The following is a 10,273-nucleotide window of genomic DNA, read 5'->3' as shown; positions in this document are numbered from 1 at the left end:
GAGATCAAATGATGTTTTCAGGAATCCTCTCTTTCTCTCTCCAACTCTTTTTTTTTCTTAATTTCTACTTTTTCTTTTTGAATGCTGGAGGCTGAACCCAGGGCCTCATGCTTGCTAAGTGTATGCTCGACTCTTTAACTCTTAACCCTGTTCTTTATTTTTCCCTAAGACATTTTTTGCAAGTAGTGACAAAATTGCTCCTAACCTAGATCTTTACTGACTGGGAAACCCTAAAGGAAAAGCTACTTAGCTCTGATTGGCCTGGCTTGGGCCCCACCCCCACCCCTGGACTAATCACTGTGGCTAGAAGATGCCCCCCACCCCTTACTGGGGGAACCCTGGGTCACGTGCCCACCTGTAGGGCAGGTGGGAGCTGAGGTTCACTGCTGTATCCATGAACCATGGGAGAGGGTGGCTTCCTAGTGTAAGAATGGAGGGTGAGTCCCAGAACAGAGAAGAGGGATGTGGGTCCCCAGTGCAGGGCAGTGTCACAGAGACGGATCGGAGCTCAGGCTGGATAGAAAGTCAGCATCAAGAGAGGAGCAGGGCCACGTGCTGAGGCTCAAGCCCTTGTGGGGTGTACAGTCGGTTGGGTGGCGTGAGATGGTTGTGGGTGGTCCAAGTGATGGTGAAGTTGTAGGACTGGAGAAAATGGAGGGACTGTCAGCTGGATTTCGAGTTTGGACACTATTGTTGGACACTATTGATTTGACCTCAGATCCCACTATCTCAGGGACGCATTCAAGGATTGGTTTAGCCCATAACATTTTTTATGTTCTCAAATTCTTTGGGCACCTCTAGCTTGCAAATGTATTCTAATCTTATTTATTTGTTCACACATTTCTTCCTTTTTGAAGTGGAGACGGATTATTTAGAAAACAGTGTAAAGATCTTGAAGCAAAAGAAAACAGCTTTAATCACCATTAACCAAACTGCTCCCATTTGCAGGAAGTGCAGTAGTATTGGTGGAAAGAACTTGCACAGACTGATTCTGAGAGGATCACGAGCTGTGAGTGGTTGAATGGATTTGCTCTCTGAGGCTCTGCTCCAGGTCTGGGGTCTCTGCGGAGCCGGCCAGGTGGGCTGGTTATTCAGAGCAAAGCAGAAGGGCCTTGGTAGTTGGAAACACAGTTGTCCTTCAGTATCTTCTGGGAATGGGTTCCAGGACCCCACAGATACCAAAATCCTTGGGTACTTAAGTCCTTATATAAGGATGGGGGGGCGCTTCCTCCAAGAGCCTCTGTGTGCACCCTGCTCCCCCAGGCCAATCTCCATCTGGAATGCTGTGAACCAGATTCCCAGCTTGAGGTCGCTGGGTTTTGGCTGCGAACACCCAGGAGGACTGCCTCGCAGATGCAACTTTTCTTGGATGGGTTTCCTTTCCCCTGCTCTGAAGCCGCTTTTCTTTGCAGTCCCCTGGGGGAAGGGTGGGCCACCTTCTGGGTCACACTTTCATATTAGATTTCCCATCTTGGGTGGTCCCTAGGTATCTTCTTCTTCCCTAATGCTGCAGGAGGCTGTAAAAATTGAAGCTCAAATGTGCCAAGTTCAGCAAACACCCCTAGGGCAAGAGAGCTTCAAATCATAGCAAACTCTAGGTTTCTGGCTTCATTTAGTCTTGGCCTGATAATTATCAGGGTTTTACAAAAAAAAAAAAAAAAAAAAAAAATTTAAAATGCTTTTAGCAGGTTAAAAATTTTTTTTCAAGCTTTTTAGCTGTCTTGGGTGGGAAGGTTGGTTTAAATCTTAACCAGCCTTTACACTAGGAGTCTCAAAAACTCCACCTTGAGGCCTACATGCTGGTCACCTTTTACCCCAGGGTCCTGCTCCTTATTGGTCACTCGGGCATTAACTGGGAGGCAAAGCTATGTTGTTGTAAGTGGTTTCCTCTGCCCTCCGCCTCTGGCTGCCTCTCATGGTGACCCATGAGCTGGACCATCTATGTGTCCAGCAGTTTGGGGTGCATGATAGGCTGCTGATGTCTGGGGTGAAGCTAGTTGTGGGAAACAGAGTTTTCTTTTGCTTCTATATGTTTCCCTGGGACATCTGAAGTGGTCTGTCTCCAAGCAGAGGGGCTTTTACTCTTAGAAAAAGCCTAAGAAAGACAATGTTCTTTTCTGGGGTGTGAAACAGACTTTAAACAAAGGACTTGTACTCCAAGCCCCCCAACCCAACCCCTGGCCTCCAATACTGGGGATTGAATTCAGGGCCTTGTGCATACTAGGTTTAGGTCCTCTACCACTGAGCTGAGTCCCCAGCGCCATATTCCAAGGTTTTAAATGAAGATTCTATATAGCATGTTTCCCTCAACCTAACTTTAAATCAGATTTAAAGAACTTGCCCAGCCCGTATCCCCAGAAGACTGGATTTTATTTACTGCTACTGTTATGTGCTTGTTGCAATTGCTCCTGGGGTTATCAGGGTTTTGTATAATGTGTGTATGCAAAAGTGTGCATTTGCACGGCCGGGTTGGTTACAGTTGGTGGAGAACTGACCACCCGACTCCTCAACCTAGCCCCTGCTTAGACAAATTATTTAGACCGTGGTGGATGCCGAATGGGGTGTAGGACTCAGAGCTTCCCTACCTCTTGCTGGCTGATATTTGGACAGTTCATTTCACTTCTCTGTAAACCAGAGTAATAATGTGTCACTGTGTCGCCTGAGGCATTAGGGCTCAGTGCTCCGCACAGTCGCCATCCCGCCATCCCGAGGGACCTCATTTCCCTCTGTATCAGCCTCTGCGGTGTTAGGCTGCCTGTTCTGAGCTCAGGCAGGGGAAGCTGGGAGGTGGCCTTGTACTTCGGACACAGTTCAGCCTGACGGGTCGCAAGGCCTGTAGTGTGGTAGGTCGCCTTCAGCATCTTCAAAACAGGAGATTTGGCAGTACGGCCTCTCCAAGTGTCATTTAACCCTCAGGAAAGACATAGGCAATAAGAAGACAACAATACCTTGCATTTGTACACAATCATCCCTCATATTTGGAAGGTTCCAGGACCCCCCAAGGATACCCAAATCTGCAGATGCTCAAGCGCCTTATATGAAATGACATGGTCTGTGCATATGACCACCCCCACATCTCCTGTGTATTTTAAATCATCTCTAGATTGCTTATAATACCAAACACAGTGTAAATACAAGGTAAATAGTTGCTGTACTATATTGTTTAGAGGATAACAAGAGAAAAGTAATGCAGGAATTTAGCACAGACACAACCATCTAGGCCAGGTAGGAAGGACCCAAAGGAGACTCGAGACTTAGGTGAACATTCTTTGGAAACAAGTTCCTAGTTAACATGTAAAGGAAGAAATGTGTGAACAAATAAATAAGATTAGAATACATTTGCAAGCTAGAGGTGCCCAAAGAATTTGAGAACATAAAAAATGTTATGGGCTAAACCAATCCTTGAATGCTTCCCTGAGATAGTGGGATCTGAGGTCAAATCAGTAGAAAATAAAGAAAGCCATGTGAGCAAGAAAAGTTGGAAATCAGTGTGACATTTGCTAGAATTAAAGGTCTATGTGAATAAATAGTGGGAGACGTAGGCAGGTGAGGAGGATCTGAAAGTTTCCCAGACCCCTGGGAAACCAGCGTCCTCTCCCCAGGAGGCTGGAAGTTGAAGGCAGAGCGTGGAGCCCGTGCAGTGCAGGAGAGGAGTCAGCGCAGGTGAACGTCTCACGGTGACCGGTGGACTTGTCGCCCTCGCCCCTGGAACACTGGAAGGGAAACACCGTCCCTGGCCTGCCCGTGACCTCCCGCAGGCACACGGCTGAGGGATTCTTCTCATGGGAAACTAAATGGCCCTAGAGAAAAGACTTTGACACTGACATTTAAGGAGTCGACTTGTCATCTGATGGCTGTCAGAGAAGCTCCGCCAGGCGAGAAGCTGGGCCCCTGCACAGAGCTTTCAATCAGACTCTCAGCACTTAAATCTTAAAAATGAGCAAATAGCCCTGGATTACTAGACAGTTAAGGGGCACCATTAACTTGACAGAGACAGAATAAAAGGAGCTTAGAGGGATAGAAAATGGACAGAATACATAAAAACTTTTAAAAAAACCCTAAAAGATAAAGTAGCCTATTGCATCTGTAGATTATGAAGAGGACCCTTTAAAAGCAACCAACCGGATAATAAGAAGAGCTTTTGAAACTTAAAGAAAAAAAGCAAAATAAAAATGTCAGTAGAAAAGTCAAAATGAAAAATAAAGGAAATGGGGCTGGGGATGTGGCTCAAGCGGTAGCGTGCTCGCCTGGCATGCGTGCGGCCCGGGTTCGATCCTCAGCACCACATACAAACAAAGATGTTGTGTCCACCGATAACTAAAAAAAATAAATATTAAAATTCTCTCTCTCTCTCTCTCTCTCTCTTAAAAAAAAAGGAAGTGTTCCAAATGAAGGAAAGGAAAAAAAAAAAGAGAGATGGGAAAAAAATATATAAAATGTAAGAAACTTGCGAGGGTCAATTGAGGGTATCTAAAAATGAAGAATTCAAAACGGAACCAGACAAAAAGAGAAAAAATAAAAGATTAAGAAAAACAAAACTCATCAGAATTTACGCATGAATTTTTAGATCTGCACTCTTCAATGTGGTAGCCGTTAACCCTTATGGCTAAGTAGATGGAAATGAGCTGAAATTAAAACGTCAGTTCCTCTGTCACCCTAGCCACATTTCAGGTGCTCAGGAGCTACATGTGGCCAGTGAATGCCACTTTGAACAAGTGGATCTAAGCATGCCCACCATTGCAGGAAGTCCTGCCGGACAGTTCCAGACTCAGCATGCCTTTTATGCACCCAGAATGATGAATGGAAGCCACCCCCTGTTACCATGAAATTTCAAATTCACTTTTTTATTTGAATTTTTTTTCTTAAATTAGGAATTTCAAATATTTCACTGTAAAATTTCAAATTCCAGACATCAAAGTTACTGTGTGGTTTGGATGTGTCCCCCTAACATCCAGGTGTTAGAGAGTTAATTCCCAAGCTCACATACCAATGGTATTTGAAGGCAGGGCTTTTGGAGGGAAATTAGAATTAGATGAGGTGATGAGGGTAGGGTCCCCAGGATGGCATTAGTGGCTTTATAAGAAGAGCAAGAGAACTAGTAGATTGCTGTGTCTTACCATGCAGTTCCCTCCACTGTGATTGTGTGTGTGCATGTGTGTGTGCATGTGTGTGTGTGCATGTGTGCGTGCCTCCATGATGAGGATTGAACCCAGGGGCTCTTAACCACTCAGCCACATCCTTAGCCCTTTTTATTTTTTATTTTGAGACAGGGTCTCTCTCTGAGCTGCTTAGGGCCTTGCTAAGTTGCTGGGCTGGCCTTGAACTTGCGATCCTCCTGCCTTAGCCTCCTGAGATGCTGGGATCACAGGTGTGTGCCGCCACGCCCAGGCTTCACCATGTGTTGATACAACAAGAAGGCCCTTGTCAAATGCTGGTGGGGTGTGCTTGGGTTCCCCAGACTCCAGAACCACGAGCCAAACAACTCTTCTTTATAAATTACCCAGTTTCAGATGTTTTGTCATAACAACAGAACATGGGCCAAGATAAAAAACAATATTCTAGAAGCTTCTAGAAAGAGAAGGAAAAGCATTGATACACAATGGGATAATAAAGAATATAATGTTGATTTTCCCCATAACATCCCTAGGAGCTGGAAGGCGGTTAAATAATACCTTTAAATATTAGAGGATGGGGCTGGGGCTGGAGCTCAGGGGTAGAGCACTTGCCCAGCACGTGTGAGGTGCTGGGTTTGATTCTTAGCACCGCATAAAAATAAATAAATACAAGACAGATATTATATACTTAAAAATAGTTATAGGCAATTGATTTTCAATCCAGGTTTCTATACCCAGCCAAACTATGAATCAAATGTGGGGACAAAATGAAGTCATTTTCAAACTTGCAAGAACTGAAAAACTTACTATTATTGAACTCTGAGAAAGTTAATGTAGGATGTGTTCTAGTAAAATTTCAAGGTTTACCAAGAACGGGCAAGAGATGCGTTTTAGAGTTGACTTCTTAAATACGATATTTGTCATCTGGGCAGGTGGAGGCCTGAGCCAGATATGTATGTTGGAGGCTCCAGGAAGAGACTCTAAGGAACAGAGAAGCAAAATTTAGAGGACTTGGCTGAAAGGGGACCTTCATGACATTCCTGAGCCATAAATTCAAATGCTGACAGATCCATTCTCCAAGGACTTCACTGTGTTACGTAATAGTGGTTGTTGGCCCTGTTACAGTGTGCCAGGCCTGCTTTCTACGGAGTATCTCATTTAATCCTCACTTTGACCCTGGTAAGGTCAGCAAGGGGCTGCGGGCTCCCACCCATGGGTCTCTCAGAGAGCACCTGAGGGCCCGGGGACAGGAGGAATGGGGACTGGAATTGAGGACTCCTCCCTTATGTGCTCGAAGGCTCCCGCCTGGCCAGGTGAGCATTGTCTTGTTCTAGAGCCACTTGGCGCCCCCATGGGCCTTCCCAGCTTCTGCCACAGAATGTCATGGCAAGAGTTGTCTGGAGCACGCTGGAGCTGTCCCTGCCATGTGGCAGAAGGGACGTTTGCCATTTGACACCAGCTGCCACGTGTGGTCATGGGATCAGCACACGCGTGGCCCAGTTCATGACACTTCAACCTGTTAGCTGGAGCTAAGTGGCTCACAGGTCTCAGAGCCTCTGTCGGATGGAGGTAAGCCCACCCCCTGGGTCACTGAGCACTGTGGGCCTCGCCCTTTGGTCTTAAGAGCCAACTCGGGCATCTCGCGGGAAAGCTCACTAGAAAGATGCTGAGCTGCAGCAATCACATTGGAAATGTCCCGGAACCCAAGGGAGCCCTCTGGCCATGCACAGATCTGGGTGTTCTCTGCGAGGGTCCCAGGGCCTGCAGGTAGATCTCACGCTGGAGGAACTCCCTGATGATCTTGGAATGGATTCACAGGAGCAGAATTTATTTTCTTCTTTTTTTTCCCATTAACTAAAATAGATGCTATGGTTAAAATTTGATTTTTACCCATCCATCTTTAGAGACATTAGATCAAATACCAAGATGGAAGTGTTAGAGTTTGATTTAAAAAAAAATAAAAAAAGAGCCCACACAGGTGCAAAGCAGATCTATTGGAACATAGGGTGCCCAAACCCCTCACCTGGCCTGCAGTCTCCAGCTCTCCTACCCTTACGAGATGGTGTCATTGATGGGGGGGCGGGGACAATCAGAGCCCCAGTCTCGGTGGTTTAGGAAGAAGGGCCCATGCCTCACTCCCCGCAGGGCTTCGTGACAGGTCGTCCACTGCTCTGCTCCACGGTGGCTCTGTCCTGGGCCAGCTACTCACCCAGAGGGCGCAGCTTACACTTCTGCCACGTTCCAGGGCTCACAGTGAGTCACTTTCTCTAGCCTGAGTTCAGTGGGAAGGGGACAGAGTCCTTCTTGGAAGAAGGTCCCCGCAGGGAGGGATACCTGGATATCTGGGGTTGGTACTGAAAAAAGAGTCCTTGTCTGGTCTGAAGAAGTCTATGGTTGATTATTTCATTGCAGGAGGTGCCTGGCAATTGGGGCATTACTGTTGTCTGAGGATCCCACGGGGCAGGGACAATGTGTGAAGAACATTTTCTCTCAGTCTCGCCCCTGTCTTTGAAGCCCAGCTGCATATCAAAGTCCCAGCTCAGGCCCAGGCCTGCCCTGGGGCCAAGCCACACGCTCCTCCTGGGCCCCGGGGAGTCCCCCTGCCCCCCACTGCAAACCCTGGGTGGCCCAGCCCTCCGGAGGCATCTCCCTCAGGAGAGCAGAGGCCCCTCCATCCCATCTGGATCCCAGAGCCCAACCGTCTTGGCTGGGGCTGCTCAGGGTGTCAGTCAAACTGAAGAATATTCTTTTAATTCTGAGTAACCCTGTAGGGCTGGCCGGCTCCCTCCGCCTGACAGACGCGAGCACATGCCTGAGGGCCCAGCTCTGCCCATCAATCTCTCTGGCTGCTTTCAGCGCCTCTTCCAGCCGGGCTCCTCTCTAGCCTGCTTGGGGATTGTGCTGCAGACTCTCTCTGAGGCTGGGGGTGTGGGAGAGATTTCTTTTTTCAGGGGAGGGTCAGGAGGCCCGGGTGCCGGTATCAATGCTGTCAGATGCTCAGCTCTCCCCCCTCATCTGGCCACGTCTCCCGACCAGAGCTGCCTGGTCCTCTGCTGATGGGCCTCGTGGCAGCTCCTGTGTGGGCAGAGGGGCCTGGAGATGGCCCCGGCGACTGGGAGCCGTTTGGGTTTGTAGGGTCGCCCCTTCCCCATCCTTGTGAGGCTTTTCCTATACTTTGGATTTCAAAACCAATCTTTTTTAACACGCCTTGAAGAAACTCAAAGCAAACTGGAAAAGGCAGCTTGTCAAAGCTCTCCGTGAGGGGACTTGAAACCCATTTGGCATGGGGAAAGGTGGCCGTGGGGGACAGGGAGCTTAGCTGCCCGCAGGACACCCACCCAGGGTCTCAGTGTCCTTGCTGCTCATAGCCGGGTTTGGAAGACCATCGCCGACTGACAACTTGTGGATTTCCGTTTCCACCCCTGATCTCTGCCCATATCTCCTGCTCCATTTTGCCCACAGCCAACTGCCTTCTGGAAGTTTCCACTGGGGTATCTCATGAGCATCTCAAACTTCCCACACCCAAAACCAAACTCAAGAATTTTACTATGAAATTTGCTTCTCTGCCAGCCTTTACCATCTCAGCCAACGTCACCGCCCTCTCCCAGTTGCCCCAGGCGGGGACCAAGGAGTTAATCTTATTTTTTTCCCCCCTCCTCTCGATCCTCAATCCACACTTGACCTCACCCATCTGATCCGCCTGCAGATTCTTTCTAAATTGCCCATAACATGTATCTGGAGTCTGTTTGCTTCTCTTTGCCCCCAGTGGTCGCACTTTCCCTCCGTGGTCCCTCAACTTCATCCCTGGACTGTGCCAGTGACCCTCACTTCCACTCCATCCCTCATCCCAATCCATTCTCTACATGGCGGCCATTGGGATTTTCCAACCCAAACCAGGCCATGGCAGTGTTGGGTGTGAAACCCTTTGGTGACTAGAGAGCCAGTTGCTTCTCTTCACCAGCACGAGCTGATTCCTGAAGGCACCAGTCAGTTTTCTGTGGCTGTGACAAGATACCTGAGGAAATCAACTTAGCAGAAGGAAAGACGTATTTCAGCTCCTTGGTTCAGGGGCTTCAATGCCTGATGGCCTGGCGCGACTGCCTCTGGGCCTGTCGGGAGGGAAACCTCATGGCAGAGAGCACATGGCGGAGGAGGCTGCTCGCCTCACCTCAGGGTGGCCAGGAAGGAAGGGAGAGAAGGGGAGAGGCCAGGGTCCAAATCACCTCCATGACCTAACCTCCTCCTCCAGTCCCACTCCCAAAGGTTCTGCCACTTCTGACTGTGCCACAGGCTGGTGACGAGGCTCTTTGAGCATATGGACTTTTGGGGGGACACTTAGCTAAACCATGAGGCCACCTCTGGTTCCTGCCCTCACTGACCTGCCAGGCCCTCTTCCACTCCCCCCTCCAGCCCCATGGAAGGAAATGCTTTCATCTCGCCAGACTCTTGTGAGCCCTGGGCCTTGGCCTGTCCCCACTGCCTGACCCTGCTCACTTGGTGCTCCTTAACCAACTCGTCGCGGTCACTCGGGACCCGCTCCAAAGTCCGTTCTGGGGGAAGGCGGACTGATGATCCAGGGGTTCAAAAAGGCCGTGTGCTGGGCACGGGTGGGCATTAGTTGGTCACGTCCCAGTGAGAAATGCTAAGTCACGTGGACCATTTGGACAGGGGGCGGGTGGCCAACAGAGGGCAGAGTAACAGGGGCCCAGGTCAGGTAGGAGGTGGGAATCGGCTCCTGTGTCACTGTCATCTGAGAACCTGGGTCTGCGGCTGGAGGCTGTGTGGTGCAACGGCTTTTCTCCTTTGGAACTCCTCCCTGGCTCGGGAGGGCGCTTCCCCGGGGCCTGGCATCTCCAGTGGAGGTGACTGTCGGGGACTGTTCCGCATTTCACATCTGTGGCTCCTGCCGCCTGGCAGCCGCCCTGGCCTGGGCCTGGGGTAGGTTGGCTTCAGTTGAGCAGCTCTGGTGTCCCGCACATGTGCTTGGAGAAGAGGCTCTTCCAGAGCAGAAAGTGGCCAAGTCCCCTAAAGAGGAGCGGCGAGATTCCCCACCGAGGCAGCGCAGGGCAACTTGGGGAGCCGGAGCTCTCCAGGGGACCCTCGGCGGAACACCCTGAGGCCATCTGTCCCACATCACAGCCAAGTAAAAATCCTTCCAG

The sequence above is a fragment of the Marmota flaviventris genome, chromosome 16 (assembly GCF_047511675.1).
Source record: "Marmota flaviventris isolate mMarFla1 chromosome 16, mMarFla1.hap1, whole genome shotgun sequence".
Taxonomy (NCBI): domain Eukaryota; kingdom Metazoa; phylum Chordata; class Mammalia; order Rodentia; family Sciuridae; genus Marmota; species Marmota flaviventris.
The sequence above is the reverse complement of the archived record's forward strand: the minus strand, read 5'-3'. Positions refer to the sequence as shown.